Raw genomic sequence first — 26,059 nt, 5'->3', positions numbered from 1 at the left:
ATCTCATGGATTCAAATGAGCATCTTGCTTTGTAGCATGGCCATCACAAAGAGTGATACATTTATTCTGGTGCAAAGTCCCCACTTCTCCCCAGATTAGTCCTGGAGTAGTCAGTGTGACTGGAACATAAATGAATGAGGGTGGTGTTAGTGTTTCTACCCAGCTGAGACTCTGATCCCCTGCCTCAAGGGTCTGACAGCTGGGCATCAGCTGGGATGACTTGGACCCTAATTGCGTCTCTTGTGCTGGTGGCTGCTAGGAGGAGGATAGAGAGATGTGCCAAGGGCTTCCCTGGGCTCTTGGCTTCCTCCTTCTTGGGGATGTTTTGCCTCCCAAGCCTGGGAAGTGGCATCAGTTTTGAGTACACTTCAGTGTTACCCAGCTCCTTTATCAATCTGCCTCTAAAACACACAACAGAGAGGCCCTTTAAAAATCACGAGGAAGAGACCCTGCAGCAATTTGATTTCCAGGCTATTCGAGGGTGTGCACTGAGATACACTCACACACACACCTGCTAAATCACCAGGCAGGCAGTGCAGCACTACTTTTTCATTACTATCTCTGCCTCCCACCCCATTCCTGTGTTTGATGCTCCGGGAAAGGCAATTACCCCATTCACTTTCCTCGAAGCCTATCTGCAGGCTCAGGAAACACTTCACCAGACAGGCAGTGTCTGACGTCTAATGACATCCTCGATCCTGCTTTATAGGCATAGCTGCAAACAAATTTATTTTTTTCACAAAAACCTTTGGACTCTTTGGATTTGTCTTCTTTGGATTTCAAGTGTAGCTCTTGCATTTATGTGGTCACCCTGTGTGTTGCAAGTGATTTTTTTGTGGTTAAAAAATAAAACAAGGAGCAGGGCGAAGGCTGGCATTTCTTATACCAGTGAGCACTGCTGCTTGCTTGAGCTGACACTCATCCCTGGTCTCTCCTGCTTGCCTGTGCCATTGAGGAAATTCAATCTGCTGCCGTGTCATTGTTACAATAATCTTCGGCTCCTGGACACCAGTCTGAGTATGACAGTCTCACAAAACTGATGTCACATTCATCTCAGGCAGGCTGTGCTTCACTGGTACATCTTCATTCCCCATGGCTGTTGCGCTGACTTCCAGTCATCAGTCCCCTCTGTGGCAGCTCAAGGCTGGGTAGCATGAGGAAGAGGAGCTGGATATGACATTCCTTCCAGTTGTGGCTTTTCTAGACCTACCTTTTTTTTTTTCTTTCTCTCCCAGAGCAAAAATCTTCACTTGTGTTGGTGGTTACAGCCCCCTTCTGTGATCTGACCTCAGCCATGTGCATAACATGGGGTCTTCTTCAGGTTTGTCCCTACAACTCATCCACCCTTCTCTGAAAAATTCCAGTGCCTCTTCTTTTCCAACCCAGATGGGTTTTTGAGAGCTTTCTGCTCTCAATTTCAGGCTCTTTGCAGTTTTGCTTCTTTCTATTTATTGATCTTGATTCTTCCGCAAAAGCTAGCATTCCATAGTCCATTTTTTTTTAAAAAATGGCTCTCATGCATTTTTCAGTACTGTTTCCCATGCACAGCCTATAATTCCTGAATTATCCACAGGGCCTTGGTTTCTTTCTGTCCCTCCTCAGCTTTTGCCAAGAAGGTTTGTTCTATTAGGAGTTCAGAAAAGGGGCAATTGGAATAAATGAAATTTATTTTAAAATATAGGTTCATGCAGTGCTTTTTTTTTTTCTCTGCCTTTTATATTCTGGATGCTTTGCTGGTTTAAGAACCTTTCTAAATAGCAGTTATACCTTCTTAGACATGCAAAGAATAATTCAGGACGATTCAGCCCAGTACTGTAGCTCTCACTCCTAGATGAAGACACCTTCAGTGAGTGTTGCCAAGGAGGAGAGATGCTCATTAAAAGCCTCTCAGCTGCCAGTCAGCCAGCCAGCAACAGCCGGACCCACTTTACATCTTGAAAAAATGGCTCACGGAGGAGTCTTGTTGCTGAGGACTCAGGGATCACTGCTGAGACCCCATGGCCTGCTGGGTCTGGTGCATGGGCATGTGAATATTTCATTGCTTGTCCTTGGTGCAATGCAGTTGAGGCTGTGCTGCCCCAGAGGCTGGCAGGACTGTGGCAGGTGGAGATGCTCTGTCAGTGATATCATTGCAGCAGGCAGGCTTGAGGGGGTGACATGGGGCTTCTCCTGGGATTCTGCCCTGCCCTGCAGAAGTGCAGCCCTCTTGCATTAATTTGATGCTTTCCTCTCACCTAAGATCAGGTCTGAGAAGTGCAAAAGCCTGTGAAAATAAAGAGCAAAAGGGAAGAAAATTATTCCTCTGGATACCAGAGGCCACTGCCACTGGAGTGGTAAGCACTGTTGTCAGCCTGACAGAGTGGGCGCTTCATTTGAGATTTTGGACAAAACTGGAGCAGATTCTTTGGCCGTGTGCAGCCTTTAACTCTGCCTATCCACATCTGGATGCATTTGATCTTTCAGAAAGGTACTAGTCAACCCATGGGCCAGAGCCCACAGGCATGGGAAAATGGCTGTGAACCACTAGGATTTTAAACACAAACCAAAGCTGCATACATACACCTCACCTCTCATACATCCACTTGAGCAAACAATAACCAAACTTTCCAAGTTTTGTCTAATTTTTATCGGGTTTCACAGTAAAACAATTACAGAAATTAAATTAAAAATTACAGAAATGTTACCTGAGGTGGTCATTTCTGTATTTCACATAAACGATTTCTAGTTAAAGCACATTGTAACTGAGATGTCCTGCTCTACAAATCCATCCTCTGCTAAAATTTGCATGAACATATTCACGGATTATATCTGATTATGTAAACTGAAGAAAGCAGTAGTGATACACAGCAGTGTGAATAGCAGCAAACATCCATTAAGAGCTAGCGTCCCATTAACATCTGGCTAGATGATGCCAATTTGTTTCTGGCTTTGGGGTTTTTTTTAATCATCTCTCAAATCCAGAGGCCAAGACAGGGATTGCATTAGTGGACTAGTGTTACTGGTGGCTTGAAAATGGATTCCCTTTGCCCAGGCTTCCCAGCTCTTTCTTGTTTGTTTTCTACAGACGTTAGAGCGATGGAGCCTGGATTGCCTGAATGCCCATGAAAAGACCATTTGAAGTCTGCATGCTTGAATACTGCCATATAGCAGAAGTGCTGGGCTGAAATGACAAAGCTCTACCAGAGCCTCAAGCTTAAACTTAATGAGGGACAAAAACTCTTCATCCACCACTGCTGTGACCATTTCTCTTCAGTCTATGTTTTGCAATTAGTACATTTAAAAGGGACACTGCTTAACACAGTAGGCGTTCAAGTTCATTGGGAAATTTTTCTAGAGCCCAGGCATACAAGCAAGTGAATGAGGTTTTAACTGTGCCTGGAGTAGCAGATGTCATTATTTCAAGTGAATGTAATAAAAAGATTTCATTTTAGCTCTGAACATAGACAGCAGAGACTGCAGTACCACCATTTTTCTAAGGCTGAAGCTTTGAGGAAAACCCTTCTGGTTTTATCCAGCAGAACAAAATTTATATTATCAACCCAAAGCTCTTCCCCTGATCACAAAATTTCTGTTCCTATTGGTAGAGGGAAAAAAAACACAAACCATATGATACTACTCATTATGAACTCAGCTCTCTTTCGAACAGGCGGGTTGAAACACTTGTAGCAGACCCTTCACAGTCTAGTCTATCCGACCTGTTAGGAAAGAAGAAAGATAATAAATTGGACAAGTAAATTTGAATTACAAATAAATTAGAGGAAGCCAAATCAAGGTACTGACATTCAGTAAGTGGAAAAAAGAAAGCTTTTGTGTGAGTAAATTATCTACTGCGAATTATTTACTCAGCTCTGCTGTGAAGAGCTCTCAGGATGGGGCAGACAGCAGCAGGTACTTTGTTTGCTGGTTCAGGCTTCTGGTCCTCAGAATTAATCTTTGACCATAAAGAAACACTGCTGACTCTTCAAATGTAATTTATTCAGTAAGATGATTCTTTCTTCTTTTTTTTTTTTTAGGACGAATATTGCAGAGATTCTTGATTTTCATTTGTCTTTGTTTGGAGATGTGAAATACATTTGCCATATTCACCATTTCATGCTAATTTCTCAATATATTCATATATTCATTTTGGATATAGGATTGTGAAGGACACTACTGACTTTCAGACACTGCTATTAAAAATGGGGTTAAACCTGCTGAAGACAATTTACCTCTATTTCTGTACAGCAGGTAATTTTAAAACTAATTGTATATGAGAGGAGCTGGTTCTTTGTATTTTTTTTTACTTCAAGTGCTTTTTAATATTTGTGAAGAGCAGTGGTCCTCTGTTCCCACAAGAACTTACATCTCATGAGGGTCTCATTTCATAAGCACAAATAAAATTTTCTCCAGAGGCATGGGTGCCTCTCGATCCAGCCAAGGCAGCATCAATCCTTCTGCTGTTTTCAAATCAAGTCCTTCAAACCAGGAGAACAGAGTCGCGGTGTGGAGGGGTAAGGCATGGTATGGGCTGGAATAACCACGAAGGTGCTCCCTGGGACAGGCAGAGCAGAGTGATTTATACCTTTTACATCTTTATATTCCAACTTTATATACACTTCAGGTTTATACTGGGTTATTTTTAGGTCATTTCAGGAATACATATTTCTGCAAGAGCTATTTCTGTGAGCTCTGCCAAACTGGAAACTGTAGTAGCTATGCATCCCCCACCAGGCAGCCACAGTCATTCTCTTCCTTGCTACTCCTCACAGTCGCCAGGGAGAAGACATATCAGTCTGTAGAAAAATAGAGTGCAAAATAAATGCCCCCAGAAGGGGGGCATTTGACCAGCTTCAAGGTGAAAAATGGTCAATAAAAATGGCATACCAGTGTCTTTGGCTGATGTTCCCTCCTCTCTTCATCTCACACTCACTTGGAAAGGAGTTCAAACCAGTAGTTGGCTTCAATAACATTTCTTTGGGGAAAAAAAGTGAAGTAACTGGAATTTAAGGAGCTGGTGAACTGTGGCAGCAGAGGGTTTCTAGAAGATCTTTGCATCTTGCTGTCCATAACAGGGCTGTATTCCTCTTGTGACTCAGGGGCAGGAAATGGGAATCTGATCAGAAAATGAGTTTGTTCGTACTGCAGGAAGTCTGAAACTGAGATGAGCAAATACCATGTGCAAAATCCTAATGCAATGTGACATATCAGAACTGCATCATGCTCCAAACACAGCAGAAATTAGGTTGTTCAACTGTTTGAATTAATTGAAAATAGGGAGTATTTCTGAGCCATTTTGTGAGTGCTGTCTACATTAGAAATGTTGCTGTTCCCCTCCAAAATACATAACTATGTGTCATGGCTGGAAGGTAAATAGTGTGCACTCAGTGCTCAGACATCCTCTCCATTGAGGGAAAGAGAAGTCCTGGGAAAAACCTCCCACATGCTCTGGGAATGTAGAAGCAAGCACCAGGGGTCTCAATGGGAAAAATATTTTACATATTGGAGAGCACACAGAGCCCACCAAACACAGGTACACACACATTTCAAAATCCCCTATGTACTTGCCTCTGAGCAGATTGTGACATTTATAATAATCTGACAAAAACAACATACACTTTAGGCTAGAAGATGCCATTGATTGTACCCTGACAAAGTTTGCCATTGATACCAAACTGAGTGTAGAAGTGAACACTCCATAAGGGAGAGCTACTTTGCAGGAAAATCTGGATAGGCTGGAAGACTGGTCTAACAACTACATTATGAAGTTCGGCAAGGACAAATGTAGGGTCTTGCACCTGGAAAAACATAATGTAGGACTGCAGCACAGGCTGGGGCAGCTCTGTGGAAAGGGACCTGGGGATCCTGGTAGACAACAAGCTCGGTATGAGCAAATAGTGTGCTTCTGCAGCACAGAAAACCGACAAGATGATGGGTTACATAAACAAGGGCATCACCAGCTGAGATAAAAATGTCATTATCCCACTGTACTCAGAGCTTGTGTCATGGATTAACCCCAGCCAGCAGCCAAGAACCATCCAGCCATACATTCCCTCTTCCACCGGCGGTATCAGACTGTAAGCACAAAAGCTAGAAAACTAAACTGGTTGAGATAAAACTAGTTTAATAGGGAAAGTAAAAGTCATGCATGCAAGCAGAGCAAAGCAAGGAATTAGTTCACAGGCAGAGCTTCAGCCATCTCCAGGAGAGCAGAGCCCCATGATGCATAATGCTGACTTGAGAAGAAAAATGTCACCATTCCAAATGCCTCTCCTTCCCTCCTTCTTCCCCCTCCACCTTATATACTGAGTGTGTTGTCATATGGTATGGAATATTCCTTTGGCCATTTGGTGACAGCTGTCCTGGCTGTGTCTTCTCCAAGTTCCCCATGCACCCCCAGTCTCCTTGCCGGTGTGGCAGGAAGAAAAGCCAAAAAGGCCTTGGCTCTCTGTAAGCACAGCTCATCAATAACAGAAACTTCTGTGTATTATCAACTATGTTTTCTTCACAAATCCAAAACAGCCCCTTAATAGCCACTGTGAAGAAAATTAACTCTACCACAGCCAAAACCAGCACAGCTTATCCCACCACACCAGGAATACTGTGCTGAGTTTTGGTCCCCGCTATGAAAGAAAAGATGTGGACAGGCTGGAGAGGGTCCAGAGAAAGGCCACAAAGATGATCAAAGGATGGACTGCCTGCCATATGAGGAAAGGCTGAGAGAACTGTTTCAAGTTTGTTCAACCTTGAGAAAGGAGGTCTAAGGGAGACCTTATCACCATGTTCCAGTATTTAAAGGGTGGCTGCAATGGACATGGACACTCTCTTTTTAAAAGGAGTCACATGGAAAAGATGAGGGATAATGGGTACAAGTTACTCCTGAGGAGATTCCTATTGGACACAGCAGGAAGACTTTTCACAATGAGACCAATCAGTCACAATGATAATCAGTCACTCATTTTTCACAATGAGAACAATCTCCCCAGGGAGGTGGTGGATTCCCCCTTGTTGGATACTTTTAAGATTCAGCTGGACAGGCTGCTGGGCCAGCTTGTCTAGATCGTGGTTTTGTCACGAAAGGTTGGGCCAGGCAATCCTTGGTTTCTTTCCCACCTGGTAGTCTATGATTCTATGATTCTTTTATTTGTGCTTTCATTCTTCCTCTCTCTGTTCAACCTTGAACATAGGAAGACACTTCGGTCTCATGGGATGTGCCATTGCACCCCAGCTGAGCAATATCTGAAGAGTATGCACTGAAGGCATGGAAGCCCCTGACAGCTGAGGCAGACGATGGTCAGGCTGGTGAAGGAGTGTGCTGCCTCAGGATTAAACAGCAGAGGGGGGCAGCAGTAGCTCTGGCACAATCTGCCAGCATTCACATACTTACCACAAAGCTTTCAAGCCTCCTCCACTACCAGGCCTGTCTCCTATCCTTCTGGCTGTGGGGCATCCCCAAGGCTGCTATATGATTAACAGTTTTCTGTGGAACATTCACCAGATTTGAAGGGATACATGGAAAGATGTGCCCATGGCAAACTGGCCAGGATACCTACAGTCCAGGCTCTCCACAAGATGACTGCAGAGGGACTGCAGAGCTTCTCTTTGTCCTCTGCCAGGTGAGCATGGCAGTCCTCAGATGCAGCGGGGCTGTCCTGAAGCTGCCTCATATGTGATCCAGGATTAATGCACACTTAAGGCATTGCAAGGGATATTTTCCTATCAGGTGGGCTTAGGTACCACTTTTAAAGTTACCATAACTGTGAGTGGCATAGAGAGATTACAGAGATACAAAAGATCTTCAGGCTATTATTATTATTATTATTGTTATTGTTATTATTGCTGAGAGCAGTTGTCCGAGTTTCAAGAGGCAAGGCTGATGAAATTTATAGCTATATTAATAATCTTCATCATATCCTTTGCATGTTTCTTTAAAACCCATGAGATCATCTGCTGCCTGTTAATGGAAAGCAGTTTATTTTGGAGGAAGAACTGACAGATTTTTGTTCCCATGAACTGTATAAGAAATCTAACAAACCAAATGCAGATGGATCAATACGGGCTGTTCTATATTTATCACCCACTGTCTTCCTCACTTTATTTTTATGGCTATTAAAGATGCTATCATTGATATACCATTTTTGACTGTCTCTATATAATGTATACACTGGATAATGCTACCATTGTTATTCATGTAAAATGCTGGGGTATTGAATAACCTAGGAAAGCAGTATAGCCTTTCATTTCTGCTGCACTAGGTTTAGCTAGGGCTAGATCTCCAGTGAGTAACATTTCTGTTCCACTCCAGGAGATGTGAGGGAAGTTTGATCTTTGCTCTGAGTATTTCTGCACTTTCAAATGTGCTTGAGTTTTCTCTTAGATGGGACTTTAGCTGGGAGGTTCTTGGGCTCTATGCTTCATTAAAGTCACTCCCTTTGGGCTTGTGATCACCAAGAATCGCAGCAGTGCTTGACTGCAGCCCTTTGATGATATGATTTCAATTAAAACTCACTACTTGCTAGAGGTGAGGGGGAGTCATGCTCCAAACCTTGACATTTTGTCATAAGTAAACAACTGATGGGACATGAGGGAATCTGAAGCTTGATATGGCTTATCCTTGCCTGCACTGACTGACAGCATTGTGTCAGCTAATTTGACTGTTGTCGAGAGAATTAAACCTGCTTGTGGAAGCATGGGTATCAGAAATTAAGGCGTCTATGCTGCAGTTCTGGTTGCAACTGCTGGACAACACAGTCACCCACAAAGTAGTTTTAAATGATCCACCCCAAGACTGGTAGCAGTCTAGAAGTGGGAAACCAAACTCAGCAATGACTAGTCATCCCACTGCCTAGGGAGATTTACAGCCTGCCATGTACTTTCAGTTTAGGATCTGAAATAGGACATGGAAAGCTTGATTTTCCAAGTAAGTTGGCTCAGCTCCTCTTAAAAGAAAAGAAAAGCAAAGCAAAGCAAAGCAGAACAATGCCCTTACATTCATCAAAAGCAGCTTTAACTGTGCTTCTGCAGCAAGACTCACCTCAGATGTCAGAATGAGAATGTGATATTCTTGTAGGTCTGGCATCAGCTAACTAGTGCCGTGTAGTAGGGAAATCTGGTCTATCTAGGCAGCCTGTATTGCTTGCAGCAATCCTTGCAAATTTAGTAAGAAGAAAATATATCCCTTTTCTCAGCTAAATCTGGGGTAAGCAGGTAGAAATCCAGGGCTAAAGCCTTACAATAAAAGGAAACATTATTCTAGTGTCTCAATCTGCTAAAAACAAATGGTGCGGCATTTAAATTGGAACATCTATCTCTAGCAACCCAGCACCTCTAATCAGCTTCTCACCTTTACATTTGAAAGCAGTGAAGGCAGAGGTACTGCATTTACAATTATAGCAGATGACTTCATCCCTCTGAAATGACTTTAAAAGATTAGAATTCATAGATTATTTATTAACTCTTAGTGAATGTATTTCCAGAATGGGAACAACATATTGCATCAATGTCTAGTTCCACAGTTTAACTATTTTAATTAAGAGGGAAATGTATACTGCTGCAAGGAATTCAGCCCACATACCACTGTGTGAGGCTTCTCCCTGACTGTTTCCTTTTTAGTACAAAGCCTTTGCTTCTTTAAACTTGTGTTAATAACAGTGATCATAACACTGGAATCTTCCTGTGATAACTCATAAATAACAGCTCTAGCTAAAACAAGGCTGTTCAGCCAAGCCATCCAAAACAGGCAACCCAACAGTTTAATTGACCCATTTTGATTGTGAGCATCTGATTCACAGGTTGGCAGGGAGATTTGTGATAGAGTGGTACTGGCAGCTTAACCCAAACACTCCTGCATAGATAACAAAAAAACATCTTGTCTAAGATCATGACAAAAACTGCAGTATATCCAGAATTGTTTTCCTTCCTTCTTGGATTTTGTAGCAAATCTCTCCCCTACTCAAGCCTTCACTTGGTTCCTGGGTTGTAAAACAGCATTCCTTAGAAGTGGTAAAAAAAGAGGAGACAAACATAAACACTGTGTTCCAGACCTCCAAACCAGGTGCCAGTCCAGATGAAATATAAAGCTGCCCAGAGATAAGCAGACAAGTTTTCTGCTTATAAGCAGATAAGTTTTCCAAGGAAGACTGAGAGAGAACAAGACCCATCCGCTGCGAGTGGAATGCTGGCTCCTTCCAACAACGCTAGGGAACAAGAAAGAGATAAACACAGCCCTGGATGCCTGCAGTAGTTGATCAGGACTGACACACTGCTGAGCCACAGCCTGGACTCTTCTATGGGAAAAAGCAGAGATCAAAGTCAGGAGACAGAGAGAATCCACTGTGACTCACTTTGACAATGTGTTGACCCAACAAAAAAAGAAAACAATGTAATTTAGAAGCTCTCAGGACAGAATGTCACCTTTAAAGAAATGGAGATCTAATTATCAAGATATCATTTGAGAAACCTGGTATGGAATAATTCACAGATGCAGTGAAGAATTAATACCTTTCAATGCCATATAAACATATTTTTCCTTTACCTTTAGTACTTATAATTTTCAGCTAGGTTAAATGCATCAAGCCTAATCACTGAGCACTTAAAAACACACTATATAATGCTTGGTGTAAAGTGTTATTACATGCTAAGATGCTAAGGACTAGTTTCACCTCCATGTTCTGATTCATTAAACAACTGCACTTCTATGGTGCCATCCTGGAATGATAAGGCATATCTGCAAAATGCAGCAAGAACTTGCAGGATTACACCTATGTGATTAGTATAATTTGAAAGGCACAAGAACCAAGAACCAGAAAAAAGGCCCATCAAGTTATATCAGTCTATTACAACAGAACATGATCTGTTAAATAACTGAGTTGCTTTTTTAAATTCTTACACTTCACTTTTACAGTGGTGAACTCAGAAGCAATGTAGTTATCAGGAATCACCAAGGTGGTCCAAATAAGAACTGTCTTAAAGACTCTTTGAATGGAGCATGACACTCGGGTTCCCAAAATACATTCATCATTTTATATTAAAAAGAAAGTAACTTTTGGAAAGGTGCTTTCACAATTCACTGAAAAATTTTAAATGGAAGACCTTGTTGCAGAAATTTTCTCCACCCTAAATTTTCTCCTTTGTTTTTGGACAAATACATTTTGCACATTTGGACAATGGTTAGGACAAGCAAACAAACTTGTGCATACTTATTAAACCAAGTGGTGGACAGCCCCATGGCTAATCCTTTGCTGGTTTCTACAAATAAGGGTAATTGCAATTTGAAAAATTACAGTTAATTACAGTTAAGAAAGGCAACTGTGGAACCTGGTTCTGCCCAGTTCAAACCCCCATCTTTCCTCTGGGCTAAATCCCAAGATCCTTTTATACAGTATTTTGTTTCCTCAGACTTCTTTTATGTTCTAGCTTAAATTCAGTGCATACACCATAACAGTTGCTGAGGTGTAGCTACGGCGCATACTGGGAAAGGAACTCGGAGCTAGCAGTAATTTAAATGTTTCATTAACTAGATAATCAGGACACTTGGGCAAGGTTTTTTTTTCCAAGGAAGCATTCTTCACCTGGATATGTGCCACTGTTAAACCCAGAAACCTCTTGTGGAAGTATATGTCCTTCCTGAGTCCAGGAGGAAAACTTCTGCCTCAAAGTAGACAGCAAGGAGCACCCTCTTCCCACCAGAACTGCAGGCTGAGCAGGCTTTTGCAGCTGCATGTTTTGCCTTCAAATAGAGGATCTTCCCACCAGTCCCTTCCAAGGTGGACTTGTGTCCTCTTCTCATGCCCTTGTACACATGGAAGAAATAGTTAATTTACTGGCAGAGCTGCTCTGGCTCAGTGACCATTACATGAACCTACAAATGCAATGCTTGGCAAGTGGGTTCCAGTCCGAACTGGGTACTTCAGGGATGTGAACGCAAATCTCTCATGGTCCAGATGCCAGCACTGGACTTCTGGCTACTGGGGCATGCCCTGTTTTGGGACACCATACCAACTTCCTCCCCTTTCTAGTAACCAGGAAATAGCCAGGCTCTTCTGCACACCCAGCCCCAAGTTTTTCCCCTTCCAAATTCAGAGCTAAAGCCCAGGCTGAAGCATTCTTATTCCTGCTAAGACAACAGCAGATTAAATAGGATGAACTGATCGGCTGTACTTCTTGTAAAGTTATCCCCAGAGATAAATGTACAATGTTGTTATGGAGGCTGTGGTGGTGTCTGCAGCGTAACTAAGGCTGACAGACTGCTTGCATGTGGGTGGCTGTCTTCTTTCCAGCTGTGACCAGCTGAATTATATCACCTGTCCCACTTGATATATTAGGATATGCCCAAACTCAAGATGCATGTTGCTGCAATAGGGAAATTAATGTCCACCACTGGAGGCAATTAATAATGATTAGGAGCAAAACAGCAGGGTTAAATCTGTGCATTTAACAAAGTGTTCATACAGCTTTTTATACTATACTTCAACCACCGTGTTCTCTCAAATTTCTGCTCCTCTTTGGGGGGGGCTAGGACAACCTTATCTTAATTAATGTGTAAACTTAGTTGAAATGTCAAAGTTGTTTCAATAAGACATGTTTATTCATTACTTAATTCCAGCTTCCGACCCCATAGAGGAAAGCATCAAACACACCCATGTGAAGGAGTCTATAGAGAAAAATGTTAGCTTTCACTTCTGTGTCCATTTTCATTCAGAAGAGCACAGCTCTAGGTATTCATGTTTGAAGTTGCTGCATCTCTTTGATTTCTGGACTCCTCAGCTACTGTACTAAAAAGTGGCAGCAAATTAACACGTGGAAAATTCGCAATGCTCAGTTTAGAGCAACTCCTTAATTACCACAGAAAATGGTGAGTGACGGGTTATTAATTTCTCTTTGGTGGCCAAAATGTGATTTTAGATATGAATATTGGGCATCTAATAGGAACTGGATGCTCTTGCATATTTTAAAACTCCGGGATACAGGAAGCCTTGTGGTGGTCAGTGCTTTGTGAACTCCTGTAAGAAACCACATAGTATTGCCAACTCTAGGCATTCCAAAATTGATGAGATTTATAAACTCATAAGAATTTCCTTTTATGAACTTTTAATAATAGTGAAGTTCCTTAAAATTCATACATACACATACATTCAACTCTTTTATCTGCCTTTTGATTTTTGATTGCCTTTTTGACAGTTTCCCGCCTTTTGAAACTGCAAGGACTTAAATCTTGGTGGGGTGCACAGGGGAGAAGAGGGCAGGGAAGGAAGGGAGGAAGCTACAAGCTGAAGAATGCAAAACCTTAAGACAGACATGATGATTGTGATAAATTAGGGATAGTCTGCAGTGGGGTGCATGACGGCAGGTAAAGTATTTCATGAACTTCAAAGCCTACCTCAAGTCAACTTTATCTCTTTTTAGCATTAGGCAACAGTTTTCTTCAACATTGAGGGATAAAGATGATAAATTTCACCAAACCAATAAGTCACCCTTGGCAGTCAGTGTGGGGATGGGCATGATTATGGGGAACCGAATGTAAAAAAATACGCATAACTAGTTGCATTTTCCATGTTAGCTGTATCTTTCCAAGTTTCTTACATGACAACAAGGATTCTGGGACTCAATTTTCATGCCTGTAGATTATGGTTAGGCCATTTGCAGTCTCCCTAAAAGTTTGCCTTTAGCCACATACTCTGTAAATTCAGGCTCAGCATAAACATTATGCAGAAATGCTCCTCAAAATAAAAACTTTTCAAGTTCAGCACTGATATGCCTCACAAATCATGCAAGCCCACCAGATGTACATGGTCCAAATTAGGTTCTGCATGTGAATGAAAATATAGAAATTCTTTTGTTACTAGTAGAAAAGGAGTCATATATTTGCTCATCTGGAATTAGAAGGAAAGGTTTTTACTAGAGTTAAAAGTGATGCACTATACCTTCAACTGCAGCCTAATTGTTGGTAGGAAAGCCCCTTTGTAACTGTAAGATGTCAGATTTTAGGGGAGGTTTTGCATGTTTTGCTATTTTTCATAGTGGATCAGCACAATGTTATTTAACTTGCATTCAGCCCTGAATACAGAATTGTCAGACTTCTTTAACTTGCCAGGAAAAATCTACTTATTCAGTGTTTATGATGATGAGCGAAAGAAGTCGTACAAAATACATTTCACTGAAAATAATAAAATAGTCAAGAGGGAGAGAGAGCCTGTCACATTACTTGAAACATATCCATTTATGGGATAGTAATACAAAAACTGAAGTAAAAATAGAAAAGGAGACCAATCGGCCATGCTGAATGAGCTAGGCAGAGACAGCAGAAGTGCTCAGCAGACACGACGCTGCTCTCATCAACTTGGCCCAGGAGGAGTATTTGCTATTAGATGTAGACTGCTCCATAAAACATGGTGGTAATGATTACTCTGAACTGGCTCCTTCTTGTGGAGAGGGAATGGCACTGACAAGACAAATGGGGCTATAAATATTATTTCAGGACCAAGAAGAGAGACCTTGAGGGATGAGATACTGACCGAAGACATTTCCTCTCCTGTGAGAGGGAGGATTGTCGTGAAGGTTTCCACATTCAAATTGCTGTTGACTGCACAGAGAAGTGATGATCTTTAATGACAACAGTGATATTTATTGAAGAAGAAATCTACTCTGTACAGTGTGCCAGTTATGAAGAAAGTAACTGATGACAGATAGGAGACAGAAAAAAAAAATAAATTCAAGAAAAGAAAGACACCTTTCAACTGCATGAAAGGAATTCTTGGACTGCTTCAAGTATTCTACCTAATTATCTGTAAATCTAGGTTCCCTTGGTGACATACAGGGCAAACCAACCAAGAAAGTTGTATAAATCTTAACATGGTTGTATGATAATAATAAAAAAATAATAGTGAATTTAAAACTTCTCATGGCCAATTGATCTCAAGATAGACCTACTTTTTGTAACAGCTATCACCATGAATCCATGGGTTATCTGTTTTGTCCCAAGAATTGTATTCTTCATTTGCTGAATTAGTCTTCAGTATACAAATGAGCGAATAGACATGTAGCTTTTCTATCTGAAAGTTAATTTTCTCTGCTATTATTATTTTGACTTAGGTGACTTTCAGCAATTATTTATGCAGGCCTATCTCTGTAACCTAATCAGTTTCAACACATTTTTCTGCAGTACTCAACCTTGGGTGGCAGGAGAAAAGCTATTATTTTAGATGCTGCTTTATTGGACGACAATAACAAGCATATAGGGAATAATTGCTTAATCTTGTTGTTGGTTTTAAGACATGAACTGTAGCAGGCTGGGCTGGACCAAGGAAAGCAGCTGACATCTGTTCACAGGTCCTGGGGCTACATTTTCTTGATCTTTCTTTATCACAGAGCCTTGATCTAAGAACAAGAAGTGCTGTGTGCAGCTGGAGGATGGAAACACTGTGATGTTTTTTACTTTGTTCATTGATCTGAGCACTGCTGTACACGGATCTGAAGGGTTCCGGTGTGTTTCACAAATCCCACCGAAATCGACTCTCATTTATTCTGTTATTTCATTATTTACTGTTACCCATTTTTTTCCCTGTGGGCCTGAACATGACACACAGGTTCACACTAGCATTTTTTAAACACTGTGCCTCTGTAGCTGGATTAATAAAGAGATGGTCAGCTAGTAGCCTGCTTTTAGATGATTTTTTTTCCTAAAAATAAAGTTGTGCCAGATGTTTATTTATAAAGCTGGTAGAACAGACTGAGAGTAATTCCAGTTTCTGCGAGTGGAAATTGCAATGCATTATTACTGGGCACTAAATGTTCAGATGCTTTTCCGAGGTCCTTAAATCTATTTCATTTCCATGTTGACAGAGATATTAGACAGCTGTTGGAAAATCTGTCCCTTCTTTCAGTGCTACAACAAGAAAGCTTTCCATTTAACTGCCAGGGGTCAATAAAGCTCTTTAATGTACTAATCAGTGTTGAGTGAAGTGTAGGAAAGTATAAGAAAGAATTCTTTCACTTCAATTTTTGTGTGAAATTTTGTTGGCTTTTCCAGCTTACCAGTGTCATTCCTGACAGTGTTTGTGACGGACTGGAGGGTTGAAGCAGGTTTTCTGATTGGTTGCCCCAAGGGCTGGGATGCAGCAGGCCTGTTGGTGGAAGATATAGCAAGGTCAGTGAGAGGTTTTACTTTCTGCAGGCTTTTCAGGATGGAGAGGGAAAGTGTCCTGACTTTGCCCAGGGGAAGGAAAAGGCTATTTGAGCTTTTCCTTCCCAGACATGCTTTGGGGACTGAGCAACTACAGTGAGGTATTTTTTCTCTGAGTGATTTGAGGTCTAGTGTTTTTTCATGGTGTGAACAGCATCCTAGCAGAGATTGCCTTGTGGCCGTCTCCTCTCTCGCTTGCAATCAAGCAACATCGCTATGGAAACCACTTGCATGGAAGAATAACATTAGGGAAGGCACTCTGTGTTCTTAGCTTTCTTTAATGCAATACGTGTCTTAGTCTTTCCTCTCAAAAGTGGAATTAGTGTCTGGCTTTGCTTTTTATGGGAGCTCTTCCATCCCAGCTGTTTTGCTTCCCCAGTTCCCCAGGCCGTTCTTTCCTGACACCTGATTTTTCTTTCTCCTTGGTATGCTCTCTGAGAGCTCTTATCCTTGCTCCCTGGGCATTTTACATTGCCAGCCCTGCTCTCCCTAGCTGCTCCTACTCCTCTCCTGCTTGCAAGCTGCGCTGACAGGATCCAGGCGCACCGATGGCTTTGCCCTTGATAAAAGCTGCTCTCCTTTCCTTTTCTTCTTCTTATGGCACAGAAGGATGACCAAGTGGGGCATCTCAGTGATGTCCTCCACTTTCTTCTAGCTGCCTCATCGGAATTTCAAAGCTGTCTGAAGAAAACAGCGTCCAGGTGACTACCAGAGTAGCTGCAGAAAAGGATCTGGCTTCATCTGAGCTTTGAGGCCAGCCCACAGCAGGGAGCTGTGGCCAGGAGGCATTTACAGTTCCTGCCTCCCAGGGTATGGAGCTGTTGTAGGGAAGCGTTATTGCAGGTAGACACCTGGCTGTCACAGGACATTGTAAAGATTGTTTCCTATGAGTCACAGTTCTCATATAACATTCAGCATGCCTGTACCTAAGGGGAGGGGATATTCTCTCCCTTCATTTACCAGTTTATGCTTAAGTTTTTGGGGGGTTTTCACATTCCACATATCAGAGGTTTTTGAAAGTAGACTTTTTACACTGCTCAGTGGCTTTCTTCAGATATGGTAGTATATTGTGTGTCCTTTTTAAGTAGTTTAACACTGCAGCCCCCTTGCAACCCTGGGGAAAAAAGCAATAATTCAGAAATACATGGCTGAAAAAATATGTGGGTGGTGGTGACTACTGAGAAGTAGAGGACTGATCCATGATATAGATCCAAGCCTCCATAAAGCTCTATGTCCCTGGTTAGTTATTTGTAAAATATATACAGTGCCCCTTTCTTAAGAAAGGAATAAGAAGAGATACAGCTCCAGTCTCCATGGATGCTGGGCTGTAGATGAGTGCAAAGTATTATTGTAACTACTAAAAGTTAAAAGCTGCCTTTTTTTGGCAGGTGATTTTATGAGTTTGAACTGAACTTATGAAGGTATTTTATAATAATTTTACAATGGGGTGCTTGGCCCTCAAAATAGTAGTTTAAACCAGCATGCAAAAAAGAAAGAAGCATTTTCTGCTGGTGTAGGCAATGAGCACATGAGCACTCTGGCATGAGTGTAAATGCTTTGCAATTGTTTGCTATTAAGAGTTTAAAAATAGATTTTCCAATAGCTTTAAATACTTGGCTAAAACCTTATAATAGGTTGAGCAATCATTTTAGCTTTTATAACTTAATGTGAATTCAGACACATGGTTATGCTAAAATCTTTCCCACTTGCATACCTCTTACACAGATTACAAAGGGAACGTGTTATAGACAATAAAGTCGGGGTGGGGGGGGCTTATCATTCCTTTTCTTCAATGCCATTAAGCACAGAGACAGTGATGCTGGCCATTGCTTTGTGAAGGAAAAACAACAAGTTTATGGTTCCTCATTTCCCATGGCAAACAGATTGCTTATTTTAATTTTGAAAATAAAACGATGGAGGCGATGTGGGTCTGTAAATAAGAGTGTGCATCTCAATTTTCTGCAAATGCTTAAGTGGTTTACATCTGTTTCCTCCCAGTTGTATTTCTCAAACATGAATTTCCATTTTAAAAAGAGTCATAAAATCACTACTGTTTCTCTGTGGATCTATTAGCAATAAAATAGCCTACAGAGGTTTGCACAGCCATGGAAAATGTACAGTGATAATAGGCTGTCCTGCTGTTACATGGCTTATGCAAACTTTACATTTATCACTGCAGAACCATCTATCCGCAGGGTTGGAGTACAGCAAACAACTGAATAAAAAAGACCAAAAGAAGGAAGATGATACAGGAAGCTCTATATACACATCATTAATCAGACATGATGAATTCCCAAACTTGAATATATATTTTCTCAGAGCCAACCAAGAGAAAAAAAATGCTGATCACAACCTGAAATGTAAAACTTTACGTAAAATTAATCTCCTGCAAACTGATACTGCACTAAAGGACAGAGAGACAAAGAAAAAGAGAGAGGTAGAAAACTTGTTTTCATAACTGCCTCTTAGCTTTCATTTGTACCACTCCTGCTATCCAAAGACTAGCATCTTATGGAAAAAAAAAAATCTTGCAGGCTGTTACTAGAGTCACTCAGCAATTAGTGCAAGTCAAAGCATCAGGAGTGTGAGAAGGCAGGAATTGCAGCAAGGCTCAAGAGGATCTCTAAGCCATACACCAGGATCAGACACACCACTTCCCATTAGTCAGCCGTGAAGCCAGTGCGGTTCTGGTTTCACATGTGCACTGGAACAGGGATTTACAGCCAGCTTAACTTCAGCAGAAGGTGGCCCATGGACACCTAAGTTCAAGAAAAAGCTAGAACTGGCAACACCAGGGTTATATCTGGGAGTCTTCAGAGATTTGTCACCACAGAGCAGAAGCTCCAGACTCTTCTAATTCCTGCATGGCCCTGGGTGGGCTGGAGATTTTCCCAAGCCAGCTGGGAGCACTCGGTAATCCCTGGCATCCTGACCACATTGTCCATTTGCTAGCTATGCCTCCTGCCAATGGTCACCAAGAAGGATCGCTGGGGAACCATTAAGCCCCCTCTTTTCCAATTCGTGACTGTTTAGTGTCTTCCACAGGAACAGTGGGCTGCAGTTCCTACAGAAGAAGCACACATAGATTAATCTCTCAGCAGAAAGCCTCACTGGGCTGTTCCTTGTTTACCTCAGTCTAAAATAAATATTTATCAGGATGAAAGCAACTGGCTGCTCTTTATAGATGGCAGAAGGCGACAGTAATATTACTGGATGCTTATTAGCTAAAGGGTAATAGGAATCAGAGAAGAAAAAGGGGAAGAGGGGACAAACAAAAGGGGAAGAAATGCAGTTTTTAGAGGAGTCAGGAAGACTGGTGAGAAATAAAGCCTCTCCCCATTTGAATGGATTCCTGCCATTATTCGAGCTGCTAACTTCACAGCATGAAACCAGAAAAGCACCCAGTCCGGGCACACAACATTAATCTGGTTGCCTAAACAGAGTAAAAAGGTGAATGAAGAGAAATGATTCCTCAAGAGAAACACAAGATATATATGAGCTCAGAAAGAGCAATGACTTTTTGTACATCACAAAAATTTGCTTTTGGAGTCAAAAGCAAATTGTCAAAAGTTTCTTTTTGGAGGTCTATGTGCTAGCTTTTGTATAAATGTATCATCTTTTTCTTTCATCAGGGATGTCACAGGAAGAATGACAGCAGCTTTTATTGCTTGTAAATGGCATACTGAAAATCATGGGACAGATTCATTGCTGGTGGAGTCACAGCTTCATGAAAGTACTGTTTTGGATTAATTTGGTACTATGGGACCTTCTCAGTGTACTGGTGGTTTTGGCTGAATATAAATATGATTGGAAACTTCAGTTTTGTGAGCAGGATCTTGGCTGTTGACTGTTTGAGAAGGGATGTGTAAGTATCAGTGATAATAAAATACTTTCATATTTCAAGACCAGTGAAACATCCTCAATTGAAAAACTCCAGAACACAGGAAGAAGATACTCTTCTCTGTCCTGTCAGATGATACACCGGCATTTTTTGTGTGGCTTTAGATGTCTTGAAGGTTTCTTTCTTCAGTTAATTCTTCTGTTGGGGTCAATGCACAATGTGGTAGCTTCATTATTTCTGGATATAATTATTGCCCTGTGATTTTTAGAGGCAGAGTTATTGAGTGCTACAGTTTATATTCAACAGAAAGGCTGACCACCACCTCTCTAAATCTATATAAAACCTCTACTTTTCTTCAACACTGCAATTCTCTTACTGGAACTCACATTTGCCGCTGCTCTAAGACTAACACTAACCATCCAGGAGAGCCTGGAGAAAGGCTGGATGTCAGGTCCTGGCTCTTTCACTTTATGGGCAGATGCCATTAAATCCACAGAAGATTGTTTCCCTGTCTTTCATTTTGAAGCACAGGGACTTCTCCCTCGTTTCAGTATGCCAGGCAGTTTTAGCTCTGTATGGACCACATGGACAGAAGATTGCTGGTGTGAGCAGGGGCTGTTATGACAGTGCTATGGCAGTCCTGACAGTGGTACGTGCAGGAGACGACCTTCCTGTGCATGACTGGGAGGATATTTTGGTCTGATAAAGAAGCTTTAACACTCAAAATTATTATATAAGAACTCTTTCCAAGATTGGCTGCAGCAAACGAATCCAAGAGGAGACAGGCTTTGTCTAGGTAGAACTAACTCTGTAACTTTATTATCCCATACATATACAGAATAGGGGTCCAAGCTATCAAGCCAGGCCAGATGTTTCTTATTCCTATACATACCACACACATCAGTGTGACTGCTTTCAGTCACAAAGAACAATCATGCCTCCAGTGGCTTTCCAGCTTGACCTTGTCATTCTTTTCACACGCACTATTCTTAGCTCTGGCTAGCTCAGAACCACAATTTTTTTGCTTTAGTATTTTATTCTTCTTTTATCATCCAGGTGGCCAGTGTTGTCTGGCCAGTTGCTCCTACAATTGCCACCAAAAAAAAAAAAATAAAAGTATTCTGAAAGACCTAAATAGAAAAGCAGCGACTGACATCCTGCGTCAAGAAAAAAAATGGTTGCATGACATCTATCAAAGAGCATTAACAAGTGTACAAGACAGTGTTGTTAGTTATTTAATACCCAGTAGTTTCCCATCCTGAACAAAGAGTAATGAGCAAGAGTTTAGCAAACACTTACGGAACACAGGACTGCTTTTCAGGTGAAAAAACAGGGTTATGGTCTTGGGCAACAGGATTTTTACCACTGACTTGCTGAAGTTTCCATACTTGACTGTCATTAAGACTCACATACTTTGTTAATATGACTGTTACGGTCAAGTTGCAATTCAGCTTTCAGTAGTAACCTCTTTTTTGTCTAACAATCCTCAACAGCTTCAGCTGAGTGAAAGACTGCACTCATCCCATTTCAAACTTTTCTGTTTATGGGCAGATCTGCACAGCTCAGTCCAGGTGGGCAAAATGATTTGCAGCATGCCAGGGCTTGCTGATCTCTCAATGAGGAAGAAACCGTCTGCAGAAGGGTCCACGGGTGTCAGAGGCAGAAAGAAGGGAAGCAATCAGCTTTAGGAAAGCCTAGTTCATGACAACTGGCTTGATTTTCTTTGTAACTAGCCTGAAAAGATGATCCCACACTCCAAAGAAAAAGAAAAAGTGCCGAAATAAAAGATAAATACCTACAGTCTGTTAAGAAGCATGAATTTTGGAAGGCAGAGGAGGTGTGCCCACTGTCTGAGGCTGAGACTGCAGGCTGCAGAGTTGCCCAGGTGAAGAGGATCTCATCCAAAGAATGCCCTAATTGTTTTGTCTTGGCTGGAGCTGTGCTGCTGACTTAAGTCATCCCAAAACCCCTGACAGGGGCAGTTCTCCTCCTGAGCCCAGGTGACTGATTAAAAACACCTGCCTGAGCTCTTAAGGTGGGTCTGGCTGCAGAAGAGCCCATGGAGAGTCATCCTCCACCACAGTGGTGAAGAGGAGCCAGAGGGTGCACACTGCAGATGGAAGATCACCATTCAGAGACATGAGATATACAACAAGTGATCAGACCCTGAAATTAAACAATTTCTAAATAGAGTAATTTTTTCTTGTTTTGAATTGTTCCAGCTTTCAGACTCATGGAGGGAAGGTTGAAAGCCTGACTTGCTGCTCAAATCTGCTTTTTAAGGCTATCTCATAGCAAACCTTTGGAAGGCCTGCAGAATAGAGGAAAATCCCAGCTAAAGAGTCATTTTAAACAGTGAAAATATCTTACTGCTACTCAACCTAGTTAAAATCCCCAAACTCAATGAACTCCTGCAGCTCCTACTGCCAGCAGCTTCATAACGTTGTCACTGATATGAACCTTAGGACAACACTCTCTCTGTTGATGGCACTCCATAAATAATATTCCTACTCATTACTAAAACCTGAAAAAACTTCAAGGAGAGAAATGTCATGTGCCTGCATATAACAATATTACCCATCTGAAAGCTAATGCTCCTATTTTTTTTCTCAGACTGCACAGTATATCTAAAAGACCCAGTATATGCTGTAAGTGAGAAGACCTATAATTTTTTTTCTCCAGGAATCTTCACAGTTTCTAGACTTATTGAATGCCATAGAGGGAAGGAACAAGTTTAAAAAACAATTAGTAGGACATGTGGTGCTCATTCTTGGCTGAAACTGCACATTCTCATCTGCCTGAAAATACTCAGCAGTCATTCATGAAAAATGTTTTTGGACTAATGAGCTATATTTGCATTCCCCTTAGAACAGATTCAGAATTTTTCATCTACACTGCACCATGAAAAATGAATGTTTTTCACAGAGGTAATTTGAACATAAACCACCGCATCAATGGGAAGACAACCTTTGCAGAAACTTTTTAACTTAGCACATTCCATTTGTTTTCACTGGGGAAGGTCAAACTTATGTGAGAGATGTAAATTTCATGCACAAACCTAGGTGCTGATGAGATTTGTTTTTGTAGATAATCTGTAGTAGAGAAATTTTTCATAATGTCACCGCAAAATAAATTAAAATGTTCATCTTCATATGGCTGGTTCCATTGCATTAAAATAAATGTTGCAAGCTCATTTAATTAGTATAGTTAGGAATGTCTCTTCCCTGCTTCACTGACTCTCCAAATCACAAGTTAATTTGTCAAAATCAGACCATTGTTTTTCCTTCATTCTTCATTACTGAAAAGACAGTCCCATTTAAATAAATGTTTATGCTACAGAGAGCAGAGCAGTGAACAACCCCAAATATTTTTCTAAGCCCATGTTGGAAAAGTTTGGTCCACAAAGAGCTAGAGCACTTGTGTGTGTGTGCATGTGTGTGTTGTTATTGGATATTTGACTAGCTGGAAAGGTACAAAATTGAGCAGTCTGCTGTAACTGATGATGTAGTGCACACCATCTCTCATGCCAGCGGCTACATGCACTTGGAAGCAGTTTTCTTCTATGTTTTCAAAGACAAATGATGACAAAAGATACAATCTCTATAAATTACCCTAATCAAATCATTCTCTTCAAGAACTCTTGGTTAATCAATTAGTCAGTGCTTGCAGTTCTTATGAATATCACTTCAGAGCCTCCCATAGCGTTGTTCTCTTCCAACAGCAAATATTTAGAGCATTTTATTAAAGAAAGAAAAAAAAGAACAGAGCCCAACAAATGAAAACAACAGCTCATATAGAAAATAGGCAAAGAGCTTCTGCAACCATATGGAGTCCATTAACATAAAGTGAACTTTACAGGTATAACTGAGGTAGCAGTTACTTGAATTTTGTTTGTTTGATCAGCTTTGTTATTATTTATACCAAGGTCTTTTTTGGAGGGTACCTACCGCAAATTAGTGGAAAAGGCCAGTACACCATCATCTGAGCCCCATACTAATGCATTTTTACACTCTGTGCCTCAGGCACTGCTTCTGTGGCATATACTGCAGTTCTTCTTTAGCCTTCTCCAAGAACCTTTCAACCTCCATCTTTTACATCTCAGCATTACATTCCTCCTGAGAGGATGCAAAACAATAGAAGACTCCTGTGATTTTCCTTATAAGGAGGTTTTTGGCTTTATCGTGCATTGGGTTTGGGTTTTTTCTGTTTGGGGGTGGGGATTTTTGCTGTTGATCTTTCTCCTCTAATTTCTCTGCGTGAGTTGTCTGGAAAAGGGTGAACAAGGGCATGAAAGAACATTCTCCCCACTTGGTTCCTTGGCTTGACAGTATCTTAAAATGTCATTCAAAATCTATATCAAATGTGAGGGAGAATGAACCCTATTTTCAAGAGTTTCAAGATGAACCTGGTTTCATTAATAAATCATCTCATTAACAGGGAAATTTAATTGCAGCAATACTTCATGAATTCACAGTAAAAGCATGCTACATTTTAATGGTTGGAATATTGACTTCCAGACATAGGAACTAACGTGAACTGTAAAAAATTGACATGTGCAACTGCTAGGAAAACCTCTCCAAGATCATCAAATTAGCTGAAAAGAGAATGATACCTTGAGATGACTTGTTCAGAGAAAGCCAGGACCTGGGTACATCTTTTAAGGAATACTGGTGATGCCATTTTCTGACATGGCCTCTATTTCACCTTCCTATTTGCATTTACAGTGGACATAAGCACCCCAGAATAGGAAGAGCAGCTTTCATTAGGCAGCTTTGGGTAGCCCAGGTTTCTTCAGGACACAGATCATGTCCCAAGGCTGGATGAGCTGTGTAGCAGGACAGCTTTGCCCTATATCTGAGAGGAGAGAGTTCTGTCATGCCTCAGGGCTGGGGCATCTCTCTTCCCATAATGGCCATCCCTCTTTTGAGGTAGACTGGAGATCTCACTAGAAGCAGAATGGTCTCTGTAGCCAGCCTATCACTTTACTGAAGTGCTGTTTTGCTGGTTGCATCCCTTTTGCACTAGCCCAACAGAAATCCCCATGTGAATCCAACAGTCCAAGTGTCCCCTACAACCTCATATGCTCTCCAAGTAAGGGACTGTGAAGGAGAAAGAAAGAGCAATTCCAAATCTTACGGTGGGTTAGTGCCCATGAAATCCCTTGACTCTTGATTAGATAGAGGGGAATACATACTTATCAACATCCACAGCTCCTCTACACCCATGGCATCTGGAGTAGGTGCCTTACATTTTCCCCCAGCCACATGGAGAGTGGACATACACACTGAGGATGGTGAACTGTTGACAGGAGGTACAGATGTGTCTTGGGATCCTCCCGCTCCACCATTAGTTGCCCAAGGAGAAATTGCTGAGGAGTGTCCACATGGAGGAGACAAAAGCCTCCATGCCCTCCTGGAACAAGCTGAAGGCCATTTCCAATTCCACCAGTTCTCTAGAGAAGAGGGTTACAGGATGATCTGGAATTACCTCCTTTTTCTCATTAGCCATCTGATACATGACTCCAGTACCAGTTCAGCAGCAGCATATGAGCCCAGGAAAATTAACTGTAAAATTAAAACACTGGTGGGTTTATTATTCTTCTACTGATTGTCTTGTATAGGAAATGTTTTGAAAAGTACTAACTGAACTTGAATTCTCCTCAGAAAGTCTGCTACAGTAGACTGCTGAAATCAGTAAGTTTCAATTGTATAAAAAGATTCAGTCAAAGAAGACATACGAATCTGTACATGCAAACAGCTATTACACAGGTTGAGTGCTCTCAGCTCATGCTATTACAGATATTTTTCTTTAAGACTCTGGTGTTAAAAACAAAAGATTACACAGGAGTCAGCTTAAATCATTCAAAAAAACCTAAGTACCCAAACTAAAACTCTTCAGAAACAATCCTGTTGACTGCAGGATTGACTGCAGAGGAAAATATGAACTGAGTTCATCCTAAAAATCGAGAAATCAAAAAATAAAGTTAAACACTTCATTTTTAGCAATCGTATCTCTGAGACCTGTTTGTTTCAGGATTGAGGTTATCTGATGGCTTGTTCTGA

The 26,059-nt window shown here is 41.3% G+C and overlaps 1 long non-coding RNA gene across 1 annotated transcript; it reads right to left on the bottom strand.

The window, feature by feature from the left end:
• Positions 1-2,610: 2,610 nt before the first annotated feature.
• LOC135423868 (uncharacterized) lies at positions 2,611-4,806 on the bottom strand. Its single transcript, XR_010434998.1, has 2 exons — positions 4,343-4,806; positions 2,611-3,695 (listed from the first exon to the last, which is right to left on the bottom strand). It is a non-coding gene; the product is annotated as an uncharacterized LOC135423868 (long non-coding RNA).
• Between the last annotated feature and the right edge of the window lie 21,253 nt (positions 4,807-26,059).

Source organism: Pseudopipra pipra, chromosome 1 (assembly GCF_036250125.1).
Source record: "Pseudopipra pipra isolate bDixPip1 chromosome 1, bDixPip1.hap1, whole genome shotgun sequence".
Lineage (NCBI taxonomy): Eukaryota > Metazoa > Chordata > Aves > Passeriformes > Pipridae > Pseudopipra > Pseudopipra pipra.
Note: the sequence above shows the minus strand (reverse complement) of the source record. Positions and strands in the feature narration are given on the sequence as shown.